The sequence below is a fragment of the Bombus pyrosoma genome, linkage group LG14, assembly GCF_014825855.1.
Source record: "Bombus pyrosoma isolate SC7728 linkage group LG14, ASM1482585v1, whole genome shotgun sequence".
NCBI classification, from domain to species: Eukaryota; Metazoa; Arthropoda; class Insecta; order Hymenoptera; family Apidae; genus Bombus; species Bombus pyrosoma.
In genome coordinates this window covers 1,155,731-1,181,871 of record NC_057783.1, presented here as the reverse complement: position 1 = coordinate 1,181,871, position 26,141 = coordinate 1,155,731, and the positions used below count along the sequence as shown (strand labels likewise).

Here is a 26,141-nt window from a genome sequence, read left to right as displayed (position 1 = left end):
CTATAAAAGCTTCTGTAACATTTACATGAATGCGCATTTATAATAAAACATTGATTTATTCGGTCATAATTTTAAGTAATTTCATGCATTGTACACGTGAAAATTATCACGTACTTCTGAAGATAGTTTAGATCGCGATGAAAATAGTACACAACGCGTACTAATGTAAAAGAACGTTAACGGACAATTTTTGTAAAAAATTATTTTCAAATATGTTAACGACGAAAGCTACGAGACAATGCGAAGCCAATAAACGGCCTTGAAAATCCGGAAATCCTGTGACACAAAAATGCAATTAGATCTACGCTATATCTTGTCTAAGGTATTATGCAGAATACCATCGATTTTGAGGATCACTTTAATCTCCTCAATTCTGTACTATCGACCCGAGGAGACACTGATTAATCGAATGGACGCTTATTGAAGGACTATCGCTAAGCTTGGCAATGTCGACAGAGTATTCATAGGTCTTACTGTTCGTCAAGCAAACCAAATTGATTAATCCTTCGATGCGTTTAAAGAAGATCGTCAATTTTATTGCTCAAATCTTTTCTATACAAATCATCGTTGTCCTGGCTAAAAGCAGCAAATAAAATGTTCTAAGCCACGAACCAAAGGCGAAAAGGAGCACGAAAAACTATATAGACCATTAGGGCGAAAGTATGTATTACGTAACGGTAACTCTATTACGAAGTAATTATACTTTCGCTTCTATCAAATAATTATACTTTTATCTTGACAGGACTTTACGCGTCCGAAAATGTGTTACGTGTTCGCTAATTTCGTGTGAGTCAGCCAGCACGTATGGTTGTTAAGATTCCTAAAATGTGACAGCAAGTTATTATTAGTAAGCCATAACGTTAGCATAAAATGTCCCTTGGGATCGGTGGCCAATGGCAACCAACCGGACACCCTCACTGTGGCCACCGAGTTGGTTGCATAGAAGAGGTCGAATGCTATAGCGTTATCACGGCTAAATCTGGGCAGGGCAACGACATGTGGTTAAATTATTAGAGCCTCGTTTAATTGGTCGTACTGACGGCTTGTGGTATAGTCGTACGCGAAACACCTGGTACTTTTGTTTGTTGTCAAATATCTTCCTACCTTGAAAGGCTATACACCAAATAAATTTAACGAGGAATATTTCCCCGGTGTATTGAAGTAAGCCTCTCAAAATAAACGATAATTACATCGCCGTAGAAGCAAATTACTTGCTTTCACGTACAACGTGCGAGAAGAGCAAATTAATCGATAAACCATTCATTCCAACAACGAACCGATAACAGAAGCGACTGCGCAAAGTAGAGACTTGAGATTAAAAACGCGAAACAAAAGTTTCATGTAGTTTCCAGAATTTACTCCGAATATCCTTCCAAACGCGTGGCTCGCATTCAGAGAATCGATTATCGAAGCAAAAGCCAATTGGTAGAGCATAATTCCTTTATAATAAAGAAACTGTCCCTGTTTAGCATCCCTGGTCTGTTTCTTACTCGCGACGTTAATTAATCGTCGAAGAAAGTCTACTCGAATAAATGGCGGCTGCTGCTGTTGCTGCTGCTGCTGCTGCTACTGCTTCTCGGACGGAACTAAAAGAAGAACTTCTCGGCCGAGAACTTACCAAGTCGAAAGTTGCGAGAGATAGTTGCGCGTGAATCAATTTCGTTACGTTCTTACTCTAGCAGTATGATCACAATTAATTAAAGTAATTAACGCGATACGGTTTGCGCGAACAAGAGAATCAATTTTCCAGCCATGTTTAACCTATGAAATCTCTCTCTTTCTCTCTCTTTCCTTTATTTATTTCGAAATTATGAAACATCTACGTGAAAATTGCAGCCTTCGATGTAGAAAATCTAAGTTGAATTACGAGAGGGGTTGGAAACATTCGCGACTCGCCAACTCTGTCGCTCTTTCTTTCCTTGTTCGGTCTTTCCCCTTGTCGCACGTGCCACAGGCACAAGCGTAAAGAGCTTAATCCGTTTCATTGCTCGTATAAAAGTGGGGAAGCAAGGAATAGAAGCGGGTGAAAGAGAAAAGAGGAAAGCGCGCACGTCTCGCGTGACATCGGTTGCCGTTTATTAAGCGTTATTAAGCGGGAAACGAGAAAAGAGCTCGACAGCGACGGATCTTTATTTTATACGCGCCTCGCGAATACACACCGCTCCGGATTATCTCGGCGTACAGCTGACTGACGTGAAATTCGAAAGAAGAGCCTTTAATCCTTCCCCATCTCTAACGGCCGTGCTACCGACTATGAGTTTAGCACAATTTTCCGAGCTTCTCCGAGCTTTGCCGACCTGTTTTACGATTAGTCGCCAATCAACGCTTCCGAACATTACTCCATTTCTCTTTCGTTTCTTCCTTTTTCCCAGCCTAATTAATATTTCCAAGAAATAACGTAGTTAGTTTCCTTCTTTCACGGGTATGTAATTATAAACTGTGAAGGAAATAATTACGAAGCATTTAAAGGAACGATATTTAAAGTGCTATAATTGGGAAATATTTGACAGTAGGATAAAGAAGACGGTAATATGTACTTGGCTACAGCGAGAAAAATATTTTCAGAGCGCAATGATATACAAGGAAAAATGTTGGCGAAGAAAAGGGGGAAAAGGACGTGAGAGCCAAAAGTGGAGCAAACAACTCAACACCATCTTTAATGTAGGACACCTCGTGAACCAAGTCTGTAGTAGGTTTCCGTGATACTCCTAAGAACGGTAGAAGGAAGAAACCTCTCCGAAGAATTCCGTTCTTCCGAGCTAGAGTAAAGAGCGCAAAGTATGTACTTCCTCTCGGGATAAAGATATCCCTAACGGGCGGTTTTATTATCGAACGAAAAAACCACGCATAACATCCTATGCTACGAAACATCGGAGGGTTTCGTACTAACAGAATCGTAGCAGAATAAAAGCTGAAAATATTCAGCGATCCTGCCTTAATCAGAATGTTGAAAGGAGAAAAGCTTCGGGATGGATCGATAGATTTTCTATTTCGATCTATCCATCTGTTATATCGCAAATACGTGGAATATTCGATTCGAAGAAAAGGCTACGACGAAAGAAGGGAACCGAGATCCGCGACATTTTTCTTACGGAAAGCTATCGTAAATAATAGCGTAATAAGAGGACAGAATTTCTTCCCCGTGAAAGTTGGTGCTTAAGATTTAATGAAAAGAGTTGCATACGGTTGATCCGTCTCGTAAGTCGGAGGAAATGGCCCTTTAAATCTTATCCGGATTCGAATGTACGATTATCGGAACAAGGAGGGTACACGGAATGGGAGGAATTGGATAAAACGTCGTTAATCGTTGAACAAAGCTGGCATTGTCGCGCTAATCAGCAATGGCCACCCTGATCGAAAATAAATTGTCGAGAAAGAGTATAGGGTGGCGCGTTTCAGCCGAGCACGAACGCCACTTTTCTTTATTGCACTTTCATACGTGTACTGGGTACGTTTCAGGGGTGTGCCTTGAAATTTACCACCCCGCCTTTTACCCGTCTGGAATACATACGTCTCCATGATCATAAATAAGTATATATGTGAACACGTGTGTGCACCCCGATGATACTCGAAACGACACGAGCGGGCGATTATCGACGATTATCAATCGATCGAGCAACATTCCCATCGGTCCGACGACGACGACGAAAAATCGCCCGAGAGAAACCAGTAGAAATCCCTTGACTTCCGCGCTATTTCACACCGCAGAAATTGCTTTTATTGCGTTCAAACTAAAAGCGGAACGGGCATATTATTCGAAACGTAGAAACATAGGAGAAGGTACCGACTTGGGAAAATGAAATCCATTGGCCATAGCTCCTCTGACTAAATCACATCAACTTCGCACGTACGTGTTTCAGCAGCCTCGCTACGTACGTGCTACTACACTCGAGTATTATCAATTTGCCACGGTAAGTAAATTCCAGTCAGTCTAACCAACTTCGTTTCTCATGTAACTACGCGCTCAACATAATCATTCTTGTTGTTGTTTCCTATCATGTGGCAAACATAATACTCGCAGAAAACGTTCTTCCATCATCGAGCACAAAGCAGCTCTATTCGACCGATTTAAGGTTGAAAACCAGCCGGTCAGTAGTCGCTCGGTGCCTCGATTGTAGTCCTTATCACTAGCAATAACAGGACGCACTCTCGCGTGCCAATGATTGCATGGTTCCTAGGCGTTCTACCGTGAGCACTGCCGTTCCGCTAATACTATTATGGAACCAGGTCCTTGGATCACCATGAACGTACTACCTTCTGTGCCCTCCACGAATACAGAGTAGGTTACGTACGCGGTGTCAGTTGCATGTCCTAATCAGAGGTAATGTCCATTGTTCACTCACTGGACAGTACTGGCAATGTTCGGAGTAATCGATCGTTCGACGATTCAAAATCATCTAAAATGTCTCGACTCGCGCTTAATCGTGTCTCCACTTCATCGATATTTTATGCTGTGTCTAAAACACGGAACAACTATCACGTTCAAGCATCTCACCACCTAAAGCATCATACACCTAAATATTATTAAATTCATACTTTCAACGAATTTGACGATTTTCAGCCTGTATTAAAATACAATTCAAGGGAAGTACAACGCGTGATATGTTAGTAGCCATTAGCAGTACGTGTAGTTTACCTTGTATAGCGAATATCACTGTACAACGTTTCACGTAAACTGGATATATTTCGCACGCTACAATACGATAGAGCACGTACGTTGGTGCCACTGTTTTTGACCATGATTTTTATACACCGTTACTTGCGCCGAATAATTCCAAAAATGTTACGTTCCAACAACTTGATCGTCGAACCTTCTATTATACATACACTCGTTTACCAATATATTCCTTTGCGAAATTCTCTCTATGTATCGCTCTAAAATCGCCTGTTTCTCTTTCATCGATTATTCTATTCGATGTACAATACGAACGTGCCACCTCGTGTTAAGTTTACGCAATAATGAAACATTCGAAACCACTTAATCGTTCCAATGTCACCACATATCGGGTATATTCCTTTTTGCTATTAAATGATTAATCGTAGTAAGAAAAGAATATGATAAAATAAGTAGGAAGAAAAGTAATTGGAAAGGTAAATGAAGAAAAAGGAAGAACGTTCCAATATTTAAAAGCACATAGACGCGATCCAGGGACACGCTACGCTGTCGAAAATCGTGAAAAATGAACAAACTTTGAAGGAATATTTTCTCTTGCCACCTCGAAATCACTCTTTCTTGGAAGAGTTCTTAATTAATTAGCACGCAAATCAGTAACAAAGAGTTACGATGGGCGACGAAGAAAAAGGTAATGAGAGTAAAACAAGAAATATCAGAGACTCGGGAAGCTCTTAAAAGAAAGAAAGATGAGAGGCAAAAGCGGGTGAAAACGATGAGGCTAGAAAAGGTAAGAGTGGGATTACTTGACAAACCAAGAGACCCCCAGCCAGTACTGAAGCATCAGCCTCGGGCACTAGTTACACGATGTCTCGGTTCAGGCTTTACCGCAATTCGCCACTATATGTGCTTCGAATCTTCTAACGTTTTCCTAAAGAATCTAAGAGCATAAACGCGCCCTTTTCATTGCCTATCCCAATTCTCCTACTTTAGATTTCCATCTTCTACGCGAGTTTATTTGATTATTACGTGTTATATCTTACTATCTGCGATATAAAGGATACATGATTAAATACCGTAAAAAGGTAGACCATAACTGTGTAATCGTTCGAACGTAAAGGTACAACATTGTGACGGTTGATAGAAAAAGAAGGAAAGGAAAATTGAAATAAATTATGGCAGAGAGGAACATACCGTCGCATATTGCCACTACTCGTGTCTACATTTTATTTATCGCCTGTTAACCCGCCGTGACTGTTGCCGACGTAATCGCAGAGTCATTAAAATCATTAAATCACTACAACCTATACGCTCCTATTTCTACACTCTCGCCACAATCTTTGGATCATTCCATGCATATTTTCCTTCGTGCTTTTCCACCCTCCATTGTTACTTACTTAGCGAGCCTTATCGCAAGTAACAAATTCTCTTCTTTTTTTTTTTTTTTTTTTTTTGGTAAGCCAAAAGTCGCGTAGAACGGCGTTATTTTCATAACCGTGTATTGACTTTTATAATTTGCCCTAAATTTCAAAGTTTTTCATTTAACTCTCTTTACACGATGGTTTTAATACGCTTTCAGTTAATAAAGAAAAGGAAGAAAGAAGACTGAAAATAGAAAACACTTCATGAAATAAAATGCAACGTGATTCATTATAAAATGTTAAATATCATTATACAAGAAACAAACGACACACTAAAGACTACAGAAGGTACTTGGAGGAAGCTAGAAGCGTGTAGCTTAGGTCAGTGAACGTGGAGCGGCTCGAGTCTAATGAACGAATGGGGTCTCTACAAAAAAGGAAGAGATAATAAAAAAGCTCGCTTGTGTGCGGTCAGTTACTTTCCATTCTGTACTGTTCTTATTTTGTTCTACTCTACTGGTACAACGTTACTACATCACAGTTGAATTCCAACAGCAAAAAGAAGATAAACTTGCAGGAGTAAAACGAGTACTTTTCTATTAAGAACATTTACAAAATTTGCAAAGGATATTCTTCGTTTAAATAAAAACGATGTATTGATTTTATATCTGTGTGATGAAACATAACACTGGGAACCACAAATTCTTGCAAAACTTTTTACATCATTGATGAAATTCATATGGTTCGTATGACTTTCGAATAAAAGCAAACACGCAAATGGAACAAACTGACACAACTATTATCCTCGATTCAAGAATAGCACGTAAGAAATATAAAATGGAATGAAACGACAAAATCTTATGATGGATAATTCGCTCAAAATTTCTAAAATTATTCAAATGAGGCATTAACCTACTAGAAATAATGTAGAAGTATGTGCGATCAGAGGTACGCTGCGATCGAAGCTCGAGTTGCAATGCTTAATTTTTATTCCGAATCTTCCACTTTACTCTGCTTCTATGAAGAGAAGTATCAATTCCTTTACTCAGAAACCGTACATGCGTCGACTTTATACGAACTCCATATACAACTAAAAGCTATAATCGATTGTCTTAATTCGTTGTCGTTTTCAGTCATTCCATACAATACTTCTTGCTTATATTTTATGGTTCTAATTATTAAATTTCTTCCTTCTTAAACTAATACTCTATACTATGGTTATTTGTCCTAATCCCATCCAAAAGCGAGGACACCTTAAGTACAACGAAAGGTATAAAAATAAACTGTATAACTAGCGTTGGAAAATATTCATATCATATTGTTCAACCGAAGATTAAACAGCAAATTTTCTATTAAAGGTAAATTTGCAGTGGATAAAACAGCATTTGATCAGCACCCGCAACGGGTTATTACACAGTCGGTAATGGAATCTCTCGCCGGTAACGCAAGTGGTGAGACGTCGGTACAGACTTACCTTCGTTTCTTGCATTTTACGATATATAATAATAAAGCGGTAATAAAACAATCGTTAGAAAACGAAGAAATATATTTCAATTTCATACTTTATCATATTTCTAAATATACTGAAACTTAAAATACTACTTCTTCACTTTTTTTTTTAGATTTATCTCTCATCTGCTGAAACTCAAACTAAGTACATTACTTACGTTCCTTTCGTAAAATATTGTTTTCTAATATTTTCCTTATACCAGGCTAATAGAAAATACCATCGGACTGCTGTATTGTAAATAACAATTAGTTATCTAGTTGTGGGAGCCCAAAGCAAAAGTGTATTCGATTAAATTGATATGTATAAAAGGAAATCGCATAGCTCGAGAACGAAGGGATCACAATTTGTACAAATAGAGGTACGAAGTAAGGAATACATACTTATCAATAGCTTTAAAATATGTTTATGATTGGTAAATGAACACTGAATTGCAGTTGATGCAGAAAATTGAATTCGAAAAACAAACGAGTATAAAAATGTATTCAAACAAGTGAAAAATTAACGGTTCCGATATGACGATACAAAAAAAAGGGCCAATAGTTTGTAAGTATTGTACACGCTCTAATCGAATTATTAAAGTAATATACATAAAAACTACCTTTTTAATTATGTATAAACTAAGCGCAAAAAAGAAAGTACAAACATACGGTTAGTAAAATAGAAATAAGAATTAACACGTGAAAAGAAATGAAAGATCTGTTTTGTAAAATCTCGATGCTTTAACGATCCAAAAGTACTAATAAATTGCCAAGTAATACGGATTAGGCATCCGTACAATGACGACACAACGATTTTATTTTATATAAGAAAGAAACAAATTTTAATTGTCGAGATTTTACGGTGTGGTATTAGTCGCATGAAACTTTGGTGGTAATAAAAATTATCGTATTATCCAGTAACGTACACGGAAACGTCGAACAAACGTATAATTGAGATTAATCAGTTGCACGAATAGAACAAACTATTGATACTTTATCATACAATTAAAATATTTTGTATCAACAATAAAATTTATCAATAACGCCAATTAATAACGATTTATGGCACTGCTCGACCTAAGTAAATTTATAAATCTTATGACGTAATATTTCATTTGCAAAATAATCCTTATCCAATATTTTGATTTATAGAAATATTTATGTGATCGATTTATCAGAAATCAACCGACGAAAAATTAGAACAATACGCGCGATACTTGCGTGTATTTTTTTTTACAAAACTAATGCGTTCGGGTTTCATAAAAGTGCATGTTACTGAATATGTGAGTAATAAATGGATGATGAAAAAAAAGAAACTAATCATACATTTATTTGCAGTTTGAATGTTTTGGAGCATTCTCTCCTGGGATGGCTCTGTTGATACGCACCTGTATACTTTCTCAATACTGGTCCTATTTCCCCTTATTCTGAAAATAAACGAAAATAATTAGTTTAGTAAGAACAATTACTAAGATTTGAAAAACTTAAACTATCGCAAATATAGAAAAATCAATTCCATTTCCGATGTTTTTTATTTTCTATTCGTATAAACAGGACGCAGAACGATATATTATATAACGTGTAGTATATAAAAATGTTTAAAGGTGAATACATAAGCAAATATAAAAAGCAAAAAATATTTAACTTTGCGTTCACGATTCGAATATATAGTTGTCAAAAGAAAATGAATGTAACGCGAAATAATAAAATGAACAGCGTGAAATGGAAATCTACTAATATGAACCCTACTTATTAATGTTACAACATTAGCTAAATACATCGTAATTATTAATACATTTGGTACTAAAGACGACTATTTAGGAACATTACAAAATCGATACTTTTCTTTCAGAGCATTCGTAGGGCGAAGAAAAACAGAAAGTTCTCTAGACACGAATTATCATTTCTGAAGGATAAATAACAAATACAATATAATACAGAAAAACGCTTACAAGACGTGTTAAGAAAAATGATAACGCAGAAATAAACGACATAAATAATTGCGACGATACAAATGGAAGCATTGTAAGATACAAGAGGTTATATGTCCTGACGCGCTTAACTGTCATGCGATGCATGCTTGCTTACACACGTTTCATGTAATTCGTATTATTATACCTCAACTATAATCATATGTGGTAAAGTATCGCAATTTAATAACGATTCGCGGAAACAATTCGATACACGATGTAAACAAAATGATTACCCCTCTTGTTTAGAGAGCGACCATGGAAAGGCAGAACAACGATTATGTACAGAATAGCAAAACACTCACCACTGGTTTCGAATATACGTTGACCAAATGGATATTAACTAATTTCCACCCTCACATTGTAAACTAACGTACACTGTACCTATTTACTACACACTGACTTAAAAAATTCGTGTAAAACATATAAAAAAGGCAATAATTAGGAAACTGACAAGAAAGTCGCCATAGCGCTTTAGTACTGGGCGGCCATATTGCTTTGCTTCCCACTAGCTGATATTCCGCGGGATTTTATGAAACCGTCTAGCCATCCATTCACGTGAAACGAAATAAAAAAATATACTCACATATCACTTTTTCTTCCATAGTTTCTATTTATTATTAGGAAAATTGTCACAAAAAAAAAAGTTAAAGTTATTGAAAGAAAAAGTTATGGATATAGGAAAATAAAGATTTCTGTTTAAAAGATATTAGCCTTGTAGTTAAGTGTATAATCTAACGAATAATTAATTATGAATGGAGTCATGAAATAATGATATGTATAGTATTTAATATAACCAGATAACATTTTCAGCGTAAAAAGGGTTAATATCTATAAATATTTATGATATTTTGATATCCTCAACTTAATGCTAATTACACTGTTCTTCTAAATCATATTAAGATGACACATCACAATATTACCATAACATATTTATAATAATTTCTGAACTATTAATTATATAATTGTTCTGAAGTACTGCGTGTAAATTACCACGCACCTGCCAACGTATTAAGATCTGAACGAGATGATACAAAAATTATTTAGAATGCTAGAAGCTACCTAGGATATGAATTCAGAAGCGACACAGGTATATGTGAAGTACCATTAATTTAAAACTATTTAAACACATAAATTTGCCTTCTTAACATATACTGTTAACGTCTTGTAATGCAATGACAAAACTATCAGAGAAACATTGCTCTAAACATTATTCAATGATACAGTTGCACTTTTCTACATATAACAACATATAACTTTACCCATCAATCATAAATTTCTGTCTACTTTTACTTTAACAGTTTTATTAAAAATCATTTGGTATATAGACCTATATATGTATGTATCGAACAAGAATTTCCACTGCCTTATTTGGCAAATGCACATATATCATATGCGCATACTTATTTGTTTTTTCTTATTTATTATAGGCATTTATTCTTATTCTATACAAAAACTTACAATACTTTTGTCTTAATTCATGACTAAAATTCATAGATTTTACAATGACCATACATGGAATAATAAGGGAAAAGGTCAGGAAAAATATCAGTATATATATATACATACTGATAATTATATTAAAATAAATAATAAACAATATTCTTGTATACTTTTAATCAAGTTGTTGATGTTAGTGAATTTGAAATAAGACAATATTTTACTTTCTTTGTAAGAGTAATATATGTATGTATTGTTATGTGTACGACTCAAGAAGGAAATCTTAATGAATACTAAGTTGATACTTACAATAATACTTACTTACTAATATAATATATAAGCTCATTAACTAAATTTAGTTCTTTTTTTTGCCAGAATTTTAAGCATCTATATGAAAATATAGATTTCTCCATATCCACATAAATATTTCATGTATAGTTGACAGATAGTTTGTGAAATGTTGTGAAAGAATTGTATTTCTAATAATATAAATGCATACTAAATTACCTAGCGTAGGTGTTCATGTTTCATTCAAAATTATATTAGTTCACGCATGTAACTATCCACGCACATCTCCGTATTTCAATCTAACGTATTACTTGAAGCACAACATGCTCACTGCTGAAAACATATCCTTTCCAGATACGATTGACGATTCTTATTTGGACACGTGACACGCTCGATTTGCTAGAGGGTCCCCCCCCCCCACTCCTCGTTAACCGAAATTCGTACGGCAGACTGTGGCGCGGGGAGTCATTGTAATGTCAAACTCGAAGCGTTTAGTCGTGTTGTTGTCACTCCGCGATACGTATCTATTTCTCTAATACGTAGCACTTTCGTAATTATTCTTCGCCGTTCAACCACACGCTGTTGTTAACTACGCTTAATCCACGTACGTTTTTATTCGTAATTTATTATAATCTATTATTTGATTATCTTTCTCTTCTTCATCATCCTTCTGATTGTTACATTTGCCGGTAGCACTTATAACGAGCATTCAAAACGCAATACGATTTGGATCATTGTTTCATTTTTATAATTAATCGCAATTTGTTCTTTTTATACATTTATTTTAATGTTCTGCTTGTTTCTTGTGCAGATTAAACTGCGAGGGAAAGTTCGAGGCATTAGAAGGATGTCACGAAATTTAAGAAGACGCCGTAAAATTCAAGAAAACATTCGAGAAACAACGCTACGGGGCGAAGGGGTAAGAAAAATCTTATACAAGTTTGAATATATCTGCGCATTGCGATTTTTACTTGTTGCGCAGTTTTCTTTAACGGACAAAAATGCACGCCATGATGTATTAACATATTTGAAACTCTAATAGTAGATATTCAGTTTAAGATAATTTTTATACGTCAATTTAATTATGTAGTATACATAGAAATATTTGACAATAATAGAAAATATTCCATAATCCATAATAACATTTCAAATATATTAACTATATATTTTTTTATATTCTGGACATAATATTTCCTTATGTATGGTAAATAAGTAATAATTAATTCGTAGTTTTAAAAATAAGGTATCTTTATAAAAAAATACCCCTCTATAGAGGAAAAGAGTATTCTATTTTTATGTGATCAAGCGCGGTGTGGTCGATAGAATCAATGTTTGCACGTTACATATTTTCAATATTTTTTTGTAGCATCATAGTTTATTAAACTTAATTTAAATGGACGTGTTAATCGTCTCTTGTTTAATTTTTTTATACATCTTCTTTTGTAACATTTTTTAACATCTATAGCTTTCGGTAGTAGAGTCGCAGGACTCGCTAGAGAATAAGGCCTTTCCTGGATCTCAAGAATATAGATATTTTTGCATATTGAACAATTTCTTTTCTATTACGATACGATAAAAACGTTTAACATGGTTCGCAAATCGCTAAAGTCTCAATTATTATATTTAAAATTTTCATTTTGGATTCCCAATTTTTATAATAATTAGACTGTATAAGAATTTCAATTCTTATTAATATTAAAATTACAAATTTGAATAGAATTTTATTACTCATTATTTTAAACTTTTAAAACAATCAACAGCATGTTTTTAAAAACAAATTACGATATTTCACATGTTTTGTTAAAGGTTCTTCTCATCCTCCACTTCTTCCTCTTCTCTGGAACGAATCCAGTGGTGCTTCGAAGGCCAAAAATGTAAGTAACTATATTTTCTATGCAAATATTATGCACATTATAATTCATAATGTAAATGTATCATTGCATACCCATCTTTTCGTCACATTCGTGCCCATACCTACAATGTAATTAGATTTCTTTGGACATATTTCTTTTTACATTTCCGTTCTTCTTAGCAAAATTTCATTTAATTATCACTGCTTAACAAAGAACAGGTGGTACATATTTTTCTGTTGTACATAAAAGACCCCTTAACAGTAGAGTGCTATTTAATGATCTAGAGTCATAATACGAAGATAAAAGTTTTTCGACTTTTAAATGAAATTCTCAAATTAAGAACGAAGCAGTTAGAAATAGTTTACAATCGTCTTGCTTCGATATTTTACCTAATTTTGTTAGTTACGAATTGTTTGAATTGCTCGATTTTGATGTGATAGCGGCATCTCGCGGTGAATCAGTAAAACTTGATTCTTTTACTCACGTTCAAGCATTGACTCGCCGCAAGATGCCGTCACCATATCAAAATCGAACAATTCAAACAATTCGTAAAAAAGGTACGTAAAATATAGAAACAAGATCAATTGTAAACTATTTCTAACTGTTTAGTTTTCAACCCCTTGCCATACTTTTACGAGTCCGAGTCGTGATGAGAATTTTGAGCCAAACCTGAATATCTCGAGTCTCACTCGTGGTCTTAATCTCGAGCCAAGTACGAATCTCTCGAACGGTGTCTTTTTTCTAAATACAGGCGCGCGGTTTCATGTTTCAAGTTCCGACGCTCTGTCTCCGCCGCTTCGGTTCCTTTCCCTTCCGAGTTAAATGGTATGGCAACGGGTTAATTTGGAAATTTCATTTAAAAGTCGAAATATCGTTGAATTATTGTTGTTATATTGACGCTGTTTTGAAATATTTAATTTTGCTAATTACGTATCCTGTCAAAAGGTGTTCGATTTTGACGTTATAGCGGCATCTCGCGCTTCATGGACAAGATTCGATTCCATGATTCACCGTGTGATGCCGCCACCATGTCAAAATCGAACGCTTTTTACCACGCCACATAATTGGCTAAGTTAAGCAAACTATCGGCAAGAAACCAGATGTAGAGTTACTCTTAAATATTTTATCTCAAACTTTAATAGTCGAAAAGTGCCGTGTAAATTTCGGAGAATTGTTCATTTTCATATGTTTAATATCTGACGGTTAGTACTATCCTACCACCGCTAGGTGGCTATAGCATCTGTGTTATTACTTTAAATGAAAAGAGCACGTAATTTGTAAAATTAATTTTTCTCTTTTTCCTTTAATTTTTTGTCCATACTTGTCGCGAAATTCACAGGAATGATTTATTTCTTAATTACATGAATTTTTGCGTATTCTTATTATCCTTCTTTTATTTATTTATTTAGTTATTTTAATAAACGACACGCTATACATCAAATATATATTGAGAAATTACTTCTGATACTTGCTGATACGTACTCCGTTAGAAATTGGCACGCTTTTCAATGCTTTTACTCGCTATTTATTTTATTTTATCCGCGTCATACGAGTCGCTGAGAAGCCATGCTAATCACCTCGATAAACAACAATACAGAAAAATTAACAAAAGCCGGGATTATTTTTGAAAATCGTGTTATTCGCAGTTAATTTATTCGGTTTCTTCGTAATAAATAAATTCATGGCCTTTAAATCAAAAATAAAATCCTTTCGTTCTCTAAAACGTTAGATATCAATTACGTAAATTGAGAACTTGAGGGAACCAAAGTTGGTCGATTTCGCTCTTCAGAGGCTGGTACGTGTCTTACGTTATAAAATATAAAATAAAATAAAGATTTGATTTTCTTGCGACACGCAAAGTCGAGGGCGTCGACTATGTTTCTAACTAGTAGCCAAGCATAATTTGCTAGCTTGGAGAAAACTGAAAGCAGGACAGGAAATTGGAACGAAAGCCGCGGCGAGGCTAAGTTTGTCACGCGTGTCTGATGCTTCGTGCAACAAATTGTGAGCATCTCGGAATATGTATTTCTCAAGGCAAGAACTTTGCATTCAGTGTATGGAGACCATCGCGTTAAGAGTCGTTACGTGAGTTTGGTTATCCGCTGCTGTACGAAAGCACATAACTTGTATAACGAACTCTCGAACGAAGTTTGCTGACTTGCTGCTTCGATTTCAGCCTCGCATAGCTCACTTAATTAGCGTCAACAATTTTGAGACACTAACTCGTCGACAACTTGCTACGAAATTCATTTTTTTTTTTTTTTTCTGCAGCAGATTATTTAAACAGCACGGTCATTTTCATGGTGTGTAGGTACACCCTTGTCGACGATAAAATTACCATTGACCATTTTATAATTGGAGCGAAATGGCGCATAAAAAATTCAAATAATTGCTTGAAATGAAAATTAATCGTTACACTTTATTTGCGAACGAACCGCGATGTATTGCTGGAGAAACGCAGTGGCGAATCAAATGAACAGCCTTTCGTTACAATGCGAACAAATTTTTACGATCGTTCTATTTATTTGTAAAATTTTTCTCTGAAAAATATGGAAACACTTTCGTGGAGGCAGCGTGCGTGTTAAAATTCACATTATCCCTACGCCAGAGCGTAGAATAAATCGAAAGCATCTTTCGGCTGTACAGTTTGCATTAATAATTCGCGCGCGCGTCAAATATAATCCGAAAAACTTTAGTCTGAAGATGTGTTTTCGTTCTCGTCGTTCGTAGACGGCGGCATAACGAAAGAGTAGCGAAGTTGCAGGGGGGGGGGTGGAGTTTAAAACTTGTAGGAATGTGTGTGTGTGTGTGTGGGCAGGGGGTGGTGTAGCAGTCTCTTTCCATGTTTCTGATTACTTTACAAAGTTTTGCACGAGCACCGGCAATGCAAGGAAAGCTTTTAGATGCTTGTTCCTAGTGTGTCCTACGTAAATCATGTTTTGAAAGAATCGTATTGTTCGTTATCCATTAAATCGTACTTTCATGCACCGCTCTGCGAAAATCTTGTACGCGATTCGATCGCGAAAACGAATTATCGTACAATACGTAAGCGTATTTTTATAGACGCGTAGTTTCGTTGCAGAATTCATCGCATTACGAATACATTCACGTATGCATTACGAAGAAATAGACGCGAGTATAGCAGGTAGAATGTAGGGCCTGGTCGTAACAATTTACAACTGTATATTCATTGGCGGTATGTTTCAAAAGATATTTGTCTCCTTGCGAAGGAAAATGGTCGTAGCTGATTTATTACTTACGTTATTTCGTTTCGAGATATATTCCGCGGGATGCTTCGTTCGTCTTCTGGAAAAAGCTTTAAACGCTTATTAAAGCTATTCGTTAGATATTACGAAATCTCTGATCTTACGACGTTGAATTCTTGAAAAGGCGAGGCGAGGCGAAACGATTTGAAGAAACCGAAGCAGCTGCTTGGTGCGTGCGGAATACGAACCCCCTTTGCTGGATCAATTAGCGATTCTACGTAACACTTTACTACACACGGTGTAACTCGTTCAATCGCTTCAATTCCGCCATACATAATTTATTTCTATACTCTTTTATGCCGGCTTTTACCTGCAATTTAAATAATTAACTAATTTAAATAATTACAATATAACTCGTGGCAGCGCGATATATCGATTGGCGTGCAATTATTGTACGCGTTTGTAAAATTTCATTTCGGTATTTTATTGGCCCACGCGTAACATACTGCACCTATGTGCGTGTATGAGGAGAATCGAAGGTAGGCCAGTCTTTACGAGTTGGCGCCAGAGAATGTGCATATAATACGTGTCAGACGGTTTGCGAAAACTAAATTTGTAGTTTTGTGGAAAAAAGCACGTTGTCTGTTGATACCTGTAAATGGAATAGGCGGTCGTTGATAAAACCGCGAACTTTATGCGTTTATAGGAAATTTGAATGTACTGAATATACAGAACGTGGCGCCTTCTATAATACCTGGTGGGTAAAACGATTTTCTATCCGAGTTCTACTTTCTTTAATTATATTGTCAGAGATATAAATTTGCACGGAAATCCGCAGTCTACCGATAAATTACGACCGCGTTTCTCCACATTTATCCCTTTCGCTATATGATAAATGACAGACGACACAGATTATATCGAGTGTTAACTGGATAGGAAGTTTTGCTTTTTCTTATCACAGGCACGAGAATTGCGGGAATAGTTGAACGGCGGTACGTTGCCTTAACGTAATTCGAAAACGTGTAATTATGCAAAGATCGCAGCTTGTTTTCCTTTCTTTCGATCGCCGATCGAACCCTGATAAAAAGTCGCGTAATGCTCGTGATCGTAATTGCTCGGCATGCTTAGCGGCACGAATGCATAATCACGTATTTTACGGTATAATTTTATAATAAGCCCGCGAGTATTTCGGACAAAGCTGCTCGACACGTGCTTTTATAATTTCGCGATCACGCGTATCGCGATGTTGCTGCGCGTATTCACCGAGGGAAAGTTTTCGGCTCGCGGAGGTTTCACCTTGTCGAAACCTTCAGGCTACAGAGATTTAACAAAGAGTATTAGCGTAGGCACCGAGTACACTGCCGTTCTTATTTTTCACAGAATGCAACGTAGTCTCGAATTAGAAGTAATTAACAATTAGAAATGCGTCTTCAAAGTGTTAATATGTAATGGAAAGTAATAACGAGTATTAAACATTACAAAGTTGTTTAGTCATTTAACACGTTGTTATTAATTCGTTTGGTTGCCAAGCAACTTGAAATTAATAGCCAGATTATCGTGATCAATCCTAACGTTTAATATTCATAATTAAACATTTTAATATTATATACCATTGATGAGATTTTAAATAAACAATTAAAATTTCATACGATACATGTATATCTATTAATTTACTGTTAATTGAATATTCACGTACTGCTAGTAGAAATGGACCAGTAATCGCATACTTACGAGCGACAGAGCGCGCACACGTCCAAAGTTTTTATACGTTTAAAGTTTCAGGAATTTTAACAGCGGTGATCGAACTTTAACTTGCGGAAGTTAGGCCTGTTGGTGAATTCGAGCGCACGTAAACGTAAACGTTAAAATAATTCGAGGCAATGTAAATATATATATATATATATATATATATATATATATATATATATATATATATCTCGCCTTGTGGAAATGTTGACAACACAGTGGCAGAAGGAAATTACAGTTCTTTAGAGATTTTCCAACCACGGAGGTTCGAGTTAACGACTTTCGACCGTATAGGAAAAAATGAACGCGCTTGAAAACGAGAGCTGCGCACATTTTTTTCGAGTTAAGTTTGTGAATGCGCACTTTCCCCCGTAAGTTTAGTAGACTATCGACTATAGACTATGGACTATCGACTATCGACCTCAACGGTTCGGTGACCGATTATTCGAGCTATTCGAGAGACCACCTTACCGTTCTCCGATCACCACGAATTTCGTTCAAACGAACGAAACTAACTGATTTCCCGCGGGATAACCATGCTGGAAATTCGACGTAAATCGATCGCGAAAGCCCAGATGCGATTACGAACGAGTTGCCGTCGATTCTTAATCTCGAATGGTTCTTTAAACTCCTCTGGAGCCGTTTGTCCCATTCCTACTTTTTCTTTCCAGTTTTCCCTACCACTTTCTCGTCGCAGCCACACTTTCCTCTTTTCCAGCTACGTCGCTCGTTCAGCTATCCGACACACGCGATATACGCAGCGAGACACGTGTGCTGTACGAGTGCGTTCTAAACTGTGTCGCGCGTGTCTCGCGTGTAACGTGTGCGTCATATGCGCTCTGTGTATTCTGCGTCGCATTGCTTGTCGGAAGATTTGTATCTCTATGCTGCCCGAGGCAACTGCATCTTGAAATGGCCGCTATTCCGTTCCACTAATCATATCGGAAGGGATTTACGCGTGCATGGAGTAATTGCCTCCGAACTAATTTCCTACGGCCGTTTCACTCGTTGAAAACTAATCTTCGATCTGGTTAAGCGATTGTTCCATTTTTCCCCTCTATTCTCGAGGTGTTTAGTCACGTACTTTTGATCGCAAAGGATATATTAGACGCCGAGAAGTCACATCGATTCTTTGCACGAAATGTGAAATAGAGAAAAGCGTAGGTTACGCCAAGGTAACGCGATCGTTGATTTCCTACGTAAAGATAAAGTTACTTGTTAGCAATTGATGGTCGAATGGTTCTGTACTTTTTATAATTCTCCTTTCGTGGCATAATTTTATTCAATATGGCAATTACTATGTCGTAGAAAGCGATAGTTGGACAGCGATAGCATTTCTATAAATGACGCCTGTGGCATGAAATTCAGAATGTCTTCGGTTTATCGGTCTTTCGGATTAAAACGGATGCATATACATGCATCCAGGATACACGCGATACGGCCAACTATTGCCAGAGAAATCAATTAACAACCACTTAATACTTTAATTTATTATGACTTCGTTATATCCCTTTCGCCAAGAGTATTCATTTATGTGGTTACTTTCATCCCTTAAATTCAATCACGCGATATCGTTTCTGGGTTACTCTAATATCCAGGGAAATTGTTTAATTATTTAGTAGTGGAACGAATATTCAAGGGAAAATTGATCGCTTCGCGAAGGAAACAACGCCAACTACGATATCTAATTAGGATAATCAGTAAAAAAGAAACTCTTCATACCGCGTATTTCAATTTCCACGATATTGGAGAATTGCTAGGAGGTAACTGTGCTGGTATTGCGAAATGTTCACGAAAGCTTGGCTATGTTCTAGAGTTGCATACGCGAGCGGCAGAGAGATCGTCGAGAACTCGAAGAACGATACTAAATTTCCTAGAAGATACTTAGCTTAGAAGATGTTTATTTGGAAGGGAATCGTGGTTTCAACCTTTGCAACTTTGATGCCAAATTCTCTTATCGAAGTCGGAGGAGATTATTTGTAGCTTTATCAGTATACTACGAATCTACGTTCTATTATTAAACTATATCGCAACAGTTATTATTTCTCTTTTAAAAGCGCTTCCTACCTTTTAGTACCTCTTTTTTCTCTCCCGCTCTTCAAAGTCCTTTTTAAGTTATTTATCAGCGGTGATGTGTTTTTAAGATGTTCGTCGGAAGGAAATTAGTTGGACGTTACTTTGCTGAGATATAATTCATGGCGTAAACTTAACCTGTACGATACGAAGGGTGGAGAATGTGCTTACGTGAATGAGCGATCAAGATATCCAACGATGGATAGTGACCCGAGGTCGTGTAGCTATCAGGTGTCGTAGGATTGATTAGAAGTGATAATCAGCGATTACCGTCTTTCTATCGATTCTATAGACGATTCCGTCCAAGACGATAACGTCTGATACGAATGACGGAACCTAGAAATAAAAGAATCGTATTTTTCTGGCAATATCGCTAATTCCAAAAAGAAAATTATCCAATTTCTAAGAAGCTTTGGTATTCGAGGTAAGATCCGATACAAATAACTCTGTTTAAGAGTTCATGACTACCAGTCGCCAACTGTTTCGCGATGAAATATCAAACATGCCGCTATTTCTTAGAAGGAACGAGACTCGCGTGAAAGATTTGTCACTGTAATTGATTGCTAATGTAACGGCGGCGTTCGAGAATTAATAATGGAGAATCAAGCGAAACAACTGGCACGATAGAAGTGCATGTGCAGCAATCTGTAGAACGATTCGATGTAAATAGTACGACTACGTGTTTATTTGAATTTTCATACACGCTATTCACAGCCACGTGTGTACGAAGAATAGAACTTGTCGCAAGATGCTGGAGTAGCATTGTTCCAGCAGAGTTCGACCAAGTTTTCAGACAGAAACGAAAGAAGAAAGTTGGGCGTGAAAGTCGGCGGAGTAGTCCTGTTCGGAAAGCATCGAAGAAAATCGAGATATTGTCTAGATCGCGAGGCTGAAAGTTTTTTTCGCGTCAGTCGTATCGAGCCAACTTCCACCTATACCATCTCTCGGAACAGCTACTTCTCCTTAACGATGCGACAGTATTTCGCTTGTACAGCTTATATAACTTGGGAATGTCTGTGGCGTATCGTTCGAAAGGATAACGCGCTATATATGGGGATTCGGGTAGCGCGGATATGAAATCGGAGAAACAGGTAGAGAGATTTTTTAACGGATCGAAAGAGAAAAAGAAAAAAAAGTGGCAGCGTATCCATTGCGGCGTACGGAATAGATGCTCGGTAGGTCGTGTTACACCTTCATCGTCCGAGGGTGTAAGGGGTGATGGCAGATCGATGACCACGCGAGGGTGTTGAACGCACGTGACGTCACGACACATACTGTGGTAGGAAATCGGGGTTAGACAAGCCTAGGCTCGGTACGCTGCTTAGACGACGTCTCTTCTCTATCCGGTTGTTTCAGCCACGTTTTACCGACACCTACTCTGTGGCGCGTTGGCCGGAAACGTGTCCAGAAGCGACAGAAACCACGTTGTTTCATTACAAGGCATTATTACGTTTGATGCTCGCAGGTTCGCGTTAACGCCGGCGTTAACGCGAACGTGAACGCGAGTGCGAACTCTAATATGAACGCGAAAGCGAACGCAATCGCAAGCGTAAGCATGAATACATCTGTGCACACACAACAGCGGAAACACGAGCACGTTTACTTAGTTATGCATTTTCACGGCAGTCGCAAGCACGAATGATCTCGCGTTCTCGTAGAAGGCGTATTCGGTGCGAGCAACCCGACTACAGCAGCCTTGCCAGCCGCGTATCAGCTACAGAGAAGCAGAGACGGTCTTTTTGGTACTCGCGGTCTCTACGCTCTGCTGAACACTCGCTCTCCGACCTACTAATTTAGCGGATTAATTAGCCGAGACACTAAGACTTGCCGGAAAGGCGGAAATCCAGACGTCCCAACGGAAAATTTCTGTCGTATTACCGAATCTCTAGGTTTTCTTCGCGGCGATCCTACGCGAGTTTGAGTAAACTTTGGTAATCGGATTAAAACGTTAATCGGACTGCCAGCGACCGGAATTACTTCGGAACGAGATCTCGCTTATACGTAAAGTGGATCGTTAAATTTCGCGAGAAACTCCCGTGAAACAACGTTCCCCGTTTCTTGATACAATTTCTCTTCGATTTACCGATAATTAACATAATTTTATATGCTTCTAACGCGATTTAACACCGGATATTATGTTTACCAACAATTTCGGTACTCCATGCCCGCCGGCTAATTATATCACTGATAATCGATAATCGATGATTAACAAGTTGCGCGAAAATTGAAAATCAAACATTCGTCCATTAATTTCCTAGATTTAATTGTATTACCTAGATTTAATTAGCTTCCTCCTAGTCGGTCCCTCTTAGTTCTTCGTACCACACCTTTGTCTCCATAAATTCTCCATTTCGCTTTCGATGTAGCGCGTATCTATACTCGAACATTTTGGAATCATTGAAAACTTTGAAACGTCCCGTGAATGCCGCAGCGTTGGTTCTACTTCTGGAACGACGCGGCGTAAATCAAAAAAACGGCAGAAACGTTGTTATCGATTAACCTCCTTTCCCGGAGAAATCCATTTGCTTCCTGAAAGCAGAAGCCTTCCCTACGACCTTTTTTTTTATTTCTCATATTTTTCCTCGTTGCGGCATTCGTTGGTAACCGATTGGTTTAGAAATTACGTTAGTGTTTACGCTCGTTTCTCATTGTGCTTTCATTTTTCATTCGAAAGCGTACAATAGATTTCAGGCGTTGTTATGTTACAACGTAATCGCGTTAATGATTTGCGGGGCATCCGCGCTAATGATCGCCGACGTTCTCTGGCGCGGAAGGGCGAGGATGGAAAGTGGCGAGAGGTTGCTACGGATCGAGAATGTAATTGCGTTCTACGATTAAAACTGGAAATTCGCTCGTGCGCAGTCCGAAACGCACGCGATTCCACGTTTTTTGTTCCAAAGTATAGCATTGTACAATTGTACATTAACGTATAACAATCCTACGAATCAAATTACATATTAGGGAAACAGTTGCTGATGAAAATCGACTTTACGTTTTACTAATCGCGATTGTTATTTCAATCGATTTTAATATTCATCTTACCGTGTTGTAATCCTTGTTATTCCGTTCCACGCACGCTACAAATGATTTCGCAATGCAGATTTAGATTTTGCGAGTTTCCTACCTATTCATCTCAAATTTGTTCGATAGAATTTCACGTTGGTAAACTGCGAATGCCGTCGTATAATTATTATAATTTGCTATGTCATAGCGATCGTGGCAAATAGTTTCAACAAATATTTATTACATATAGATACATCGAGTCGCAAAATACAACATTTGTCGTCATGTTTTGTACGAATTCCGTAATTACCTTGATACTTACGTACCCGAGCGAAAGAGGGAATATGTATTAGGTTGTCCGAAAAGTTTCTTTCCTTTCATAAGGAAATAATAGACGCACAATGTTCTTCGTTTTATACCATTTATATCGAATTATGCAGGAACATAATAATAGAAATAGAACGAAATGGATCTCGCCTAATTCAATAAAATAATATGAAACAGAAACCTTATGAGAGGAAAGAAACGTTTCGGGGCAACCTAATATTTTGAACGTTGCGGTCTGCGTTTCGAAATACAAAGTATGCGATTTGCGCCAATTTCGAAAGACGATGAGCAATTGTTGCATAATTATACTATTGACGTTGGCTTTCGATACAGCAGCATCACGGGCTAGAACTTTAATTAGCCCTCCATTGTATCGCTGACAGTAATAACGGAAGCGGTGAATAGAGAAGATTAGATTAGAACTAATGCAATTCGCCAAGACAGTCAATAGGTGGCTATAGGACACATGGAATAGAGAACGGTGAAACCTATGCGGATGCAAACAGTCGATACTATGCCATGCGTCTTCCTAGTCTTATTCGTACAATTAACACGTAATTGTTGGCTCTGAAGTATCGAGAGATGGTAATTAAAACGGAGAGATCTAATCTGAAATATCGGATAAAGTTGTTATATATCGTGTTGGTGCGTAGAATCGAGGTACGTCTCGTGGTTTGATCGAAACAGCTTCTCTTAAAGCGAAAGATTTCACCGAGCCGAGTTTCAAGAAGATACCCTACTTGTAATTCCGTGATACATAAACGTTTGTAGAAGGCAAGTAATAAGATTCCTTTAGCGAAGTTGGTGAAAAGTAAACGTTTACGAAGAAAAGACCTGGTCGATATAGTAAACAGTAATATACAGCGTATTGCTGGTTTTCGGTAACGCGGCAGAAATTACAATAACAAAAATGTATTCGTGGAAATCGATGCTTCGCTTTTACGCCAGTTTCGTCGTTGATTATTTCTCAATTTTTCTGCTCTGCGAGGAAGAAACGTTTCCACGGATTATACGAATAAAGATTCGAGATACTCCGTGGAAGACTGTCGAACTCTAGGACGTCTCGCCTATCGAACTTTAGGACGACTCGCCTATCGATTTCTTGTTCGGAAAATCGCCTTGCAAGCCGCTGTTTACTTAACTATGCAGAGACAAAAGCCACGGTGCAAAAGCCCGGTAAAAGGGCGAAACGTTGAAGGAGAAGCAGAAGGAAAAGGAAAGATAAGGAATACGACTGACGCAGAAGAGTGTGTAGTGCCGTACACCGAAGAAGCGGTAGACCGGATTAGCATAGATATTGAGCACTCGACGGTCCAGCAGGGGAAAAACATTTTGGACTTCGTTACTGTGTTAGCTTACCCATCACTTCCATCCGCCATCTCTCTTTCCCTCTCTCAAAGTATCTGCGAATAGATCTCCATTCTCTTTTCCTCGCGTCCTCGATAAATCGTTCCGTCTCGCTTGATAGATAGGCAGACCTTGCAACTGCACTACCAAATTCACACACAATTGATAGATTACGATACTCTTACTTACTCCAAGTAAAATTCTTCTAAAGCTTTTATAGCGCTCTATCTACACCGGAAAAATTCCATCGCCTTGTCTGATTCTTGAAAAAAGAAAAAAAAAGAAAAAGAAAGAAAAATATCCAAGTACGTTTGTCGAAAACGTGACTCGGAGAAGCCAAAGTCGGTAAAAAGCCTTTAACGATAGGCCCGTGATTAAAGTTCAGGGTTACATTGCGCACTCGCGATAATGAGAAACTCAGGCAGAAGTCCGAGTTTGCTCGTGCAGGTAATCACGGAGGTATAACCGCAGAGTATAACGAGTTACAGCAGTTGGATCAAGCCGCCATCTGTTCGGTATCCGTTTCAAGCCTCGTCGACCATTTTCAAAGCTTCCTGTTATTCTAGGTTTAGGGTATGATGTGCTACGTAAATGCGGAATTATAAATCGAGCACGAAATTCGAGCATCGCTGGTCGTGTCTGAAAAATTCGAATTCGCCTCTCCCTAATGTCACGCTATAGCTGACATTTTCAACATTTGCGCGAAATGCTCGCGATTGCTGAAAGACGATTAACGTTTGTATTCATCACGAATTAAATTTCCATCGTGAAATAAATTTTCTGCAAACCACCGCTTAGTTGACCACCGCTGGTCTCGAATTAGCACAGGCTCCATTATTTAAATTCAACGGATATAAAAGAAGGATCAACGTTAAGTCGCACTCGGAGATATTGGCTGCCGAAGCCTGTCTGCGCCGAAGATTCTGCAGTCTCGTCTGAAAGGAAAAGGAACGAAGGGAATCTGGAAAAATCGGTCTAATAAAATTCTGTCAGTGCGATAGTGTCGCAAAAAGCGATAAGACGAGCGCTTCAAGTTTTTATATTCCAGAACTGTTACATAGGTATAAGCAAAGAGCTTCCTTATGCACCGAAATATTGTGTTATTTTATCCTCGCGTATGACATTTGACGATGGCGAGATTAAAAGAGCGCTCGTCTTATCAATCGAGAAAGAGAGAAAGAGAGAGATAGCTATCTATCAAGGAAATTGTAATTTGACGTAGCCGACGCAATTCGAACGAATTGAATTGTCGCGAAAGCAGAAGGAAAATCTTAAATCGATATATCTGGTTCCGATGGTTGAGAAAAATAAGCGGTACTGTCTCGTTTCTCGAGGTTGTGGCTGGACTAGCGCCAGGAAATCGCGAAATTGATAAAATTTGCCAAGTAGAGCCAGCATTCCGTTTCCTAGCTTGTTCCGGTAAGATG

General features: G+C 37.7%; 2 protein-coding genes across 28 annotated transcripts in view; one reads left to right on the top strand and one right to left on the bottom strand.

Moving 5' to 3' along the window:
- LOC122575105 (tyrosine-protein phosphatase Lar) overlaps positions 1 to 26,141 on the bottom strand; it is a 280,224-nt gene that overhangs the window by 198,973 nt on the left and 55,110 nt on the right. For 8 of the 14 annotated variants that reach the window (XM_043743569.1, XM_043743581.1, XM_043743582.1 and 5 more), the window contains exons 1-2: positions 9,737 to 9,923; positions 8,850 to 8,888 (exon numbers count right to left, since the gene is read on the bottom strand). The gene's annotated coding sequence lies outside the window, so the exon portion shown is untranslated. Of the gene's footprint in view, positions 1 to 8,787; positions 8,889 to 9,736; positions 9,924 to 11,378; positions 11,507 to 26,141 lie in introns of those variants that run through there. The other 6 variants (XM_043743570.1, XM_043743578.1, XM_043743571.1 and 3 more) reach the window with 4 other exon arrangements.
- The window catches only part of LOC122575114, a 151,342-nt gene continuing 136,817 nt past the window's right edge, over positions 11,617 to 26,141 (top strand). For 7 of the 14 annotated variants that reach the window (XM_043743631.1, XM_043743629.1, XM_043743630.1 and 4 more), the window contains exons 1-3: positions 11,617 to 11,763; positions 11,971 to 12,078; positions 12,966 to 13,033. The gene's annotated coding sequence lies outside the window, so the exon portion shown is untranslated. The remainder of the gene's footprint in view (positions 11,764 to 11,970; positions 12,079 to 12,965; positions 13,034 to 26,141) is intronic. The other 7 variants (XM_043743612.1, XM_043743608.1, XM_043743622.1 and 4 more) reach the window with 2 other exon arrangements.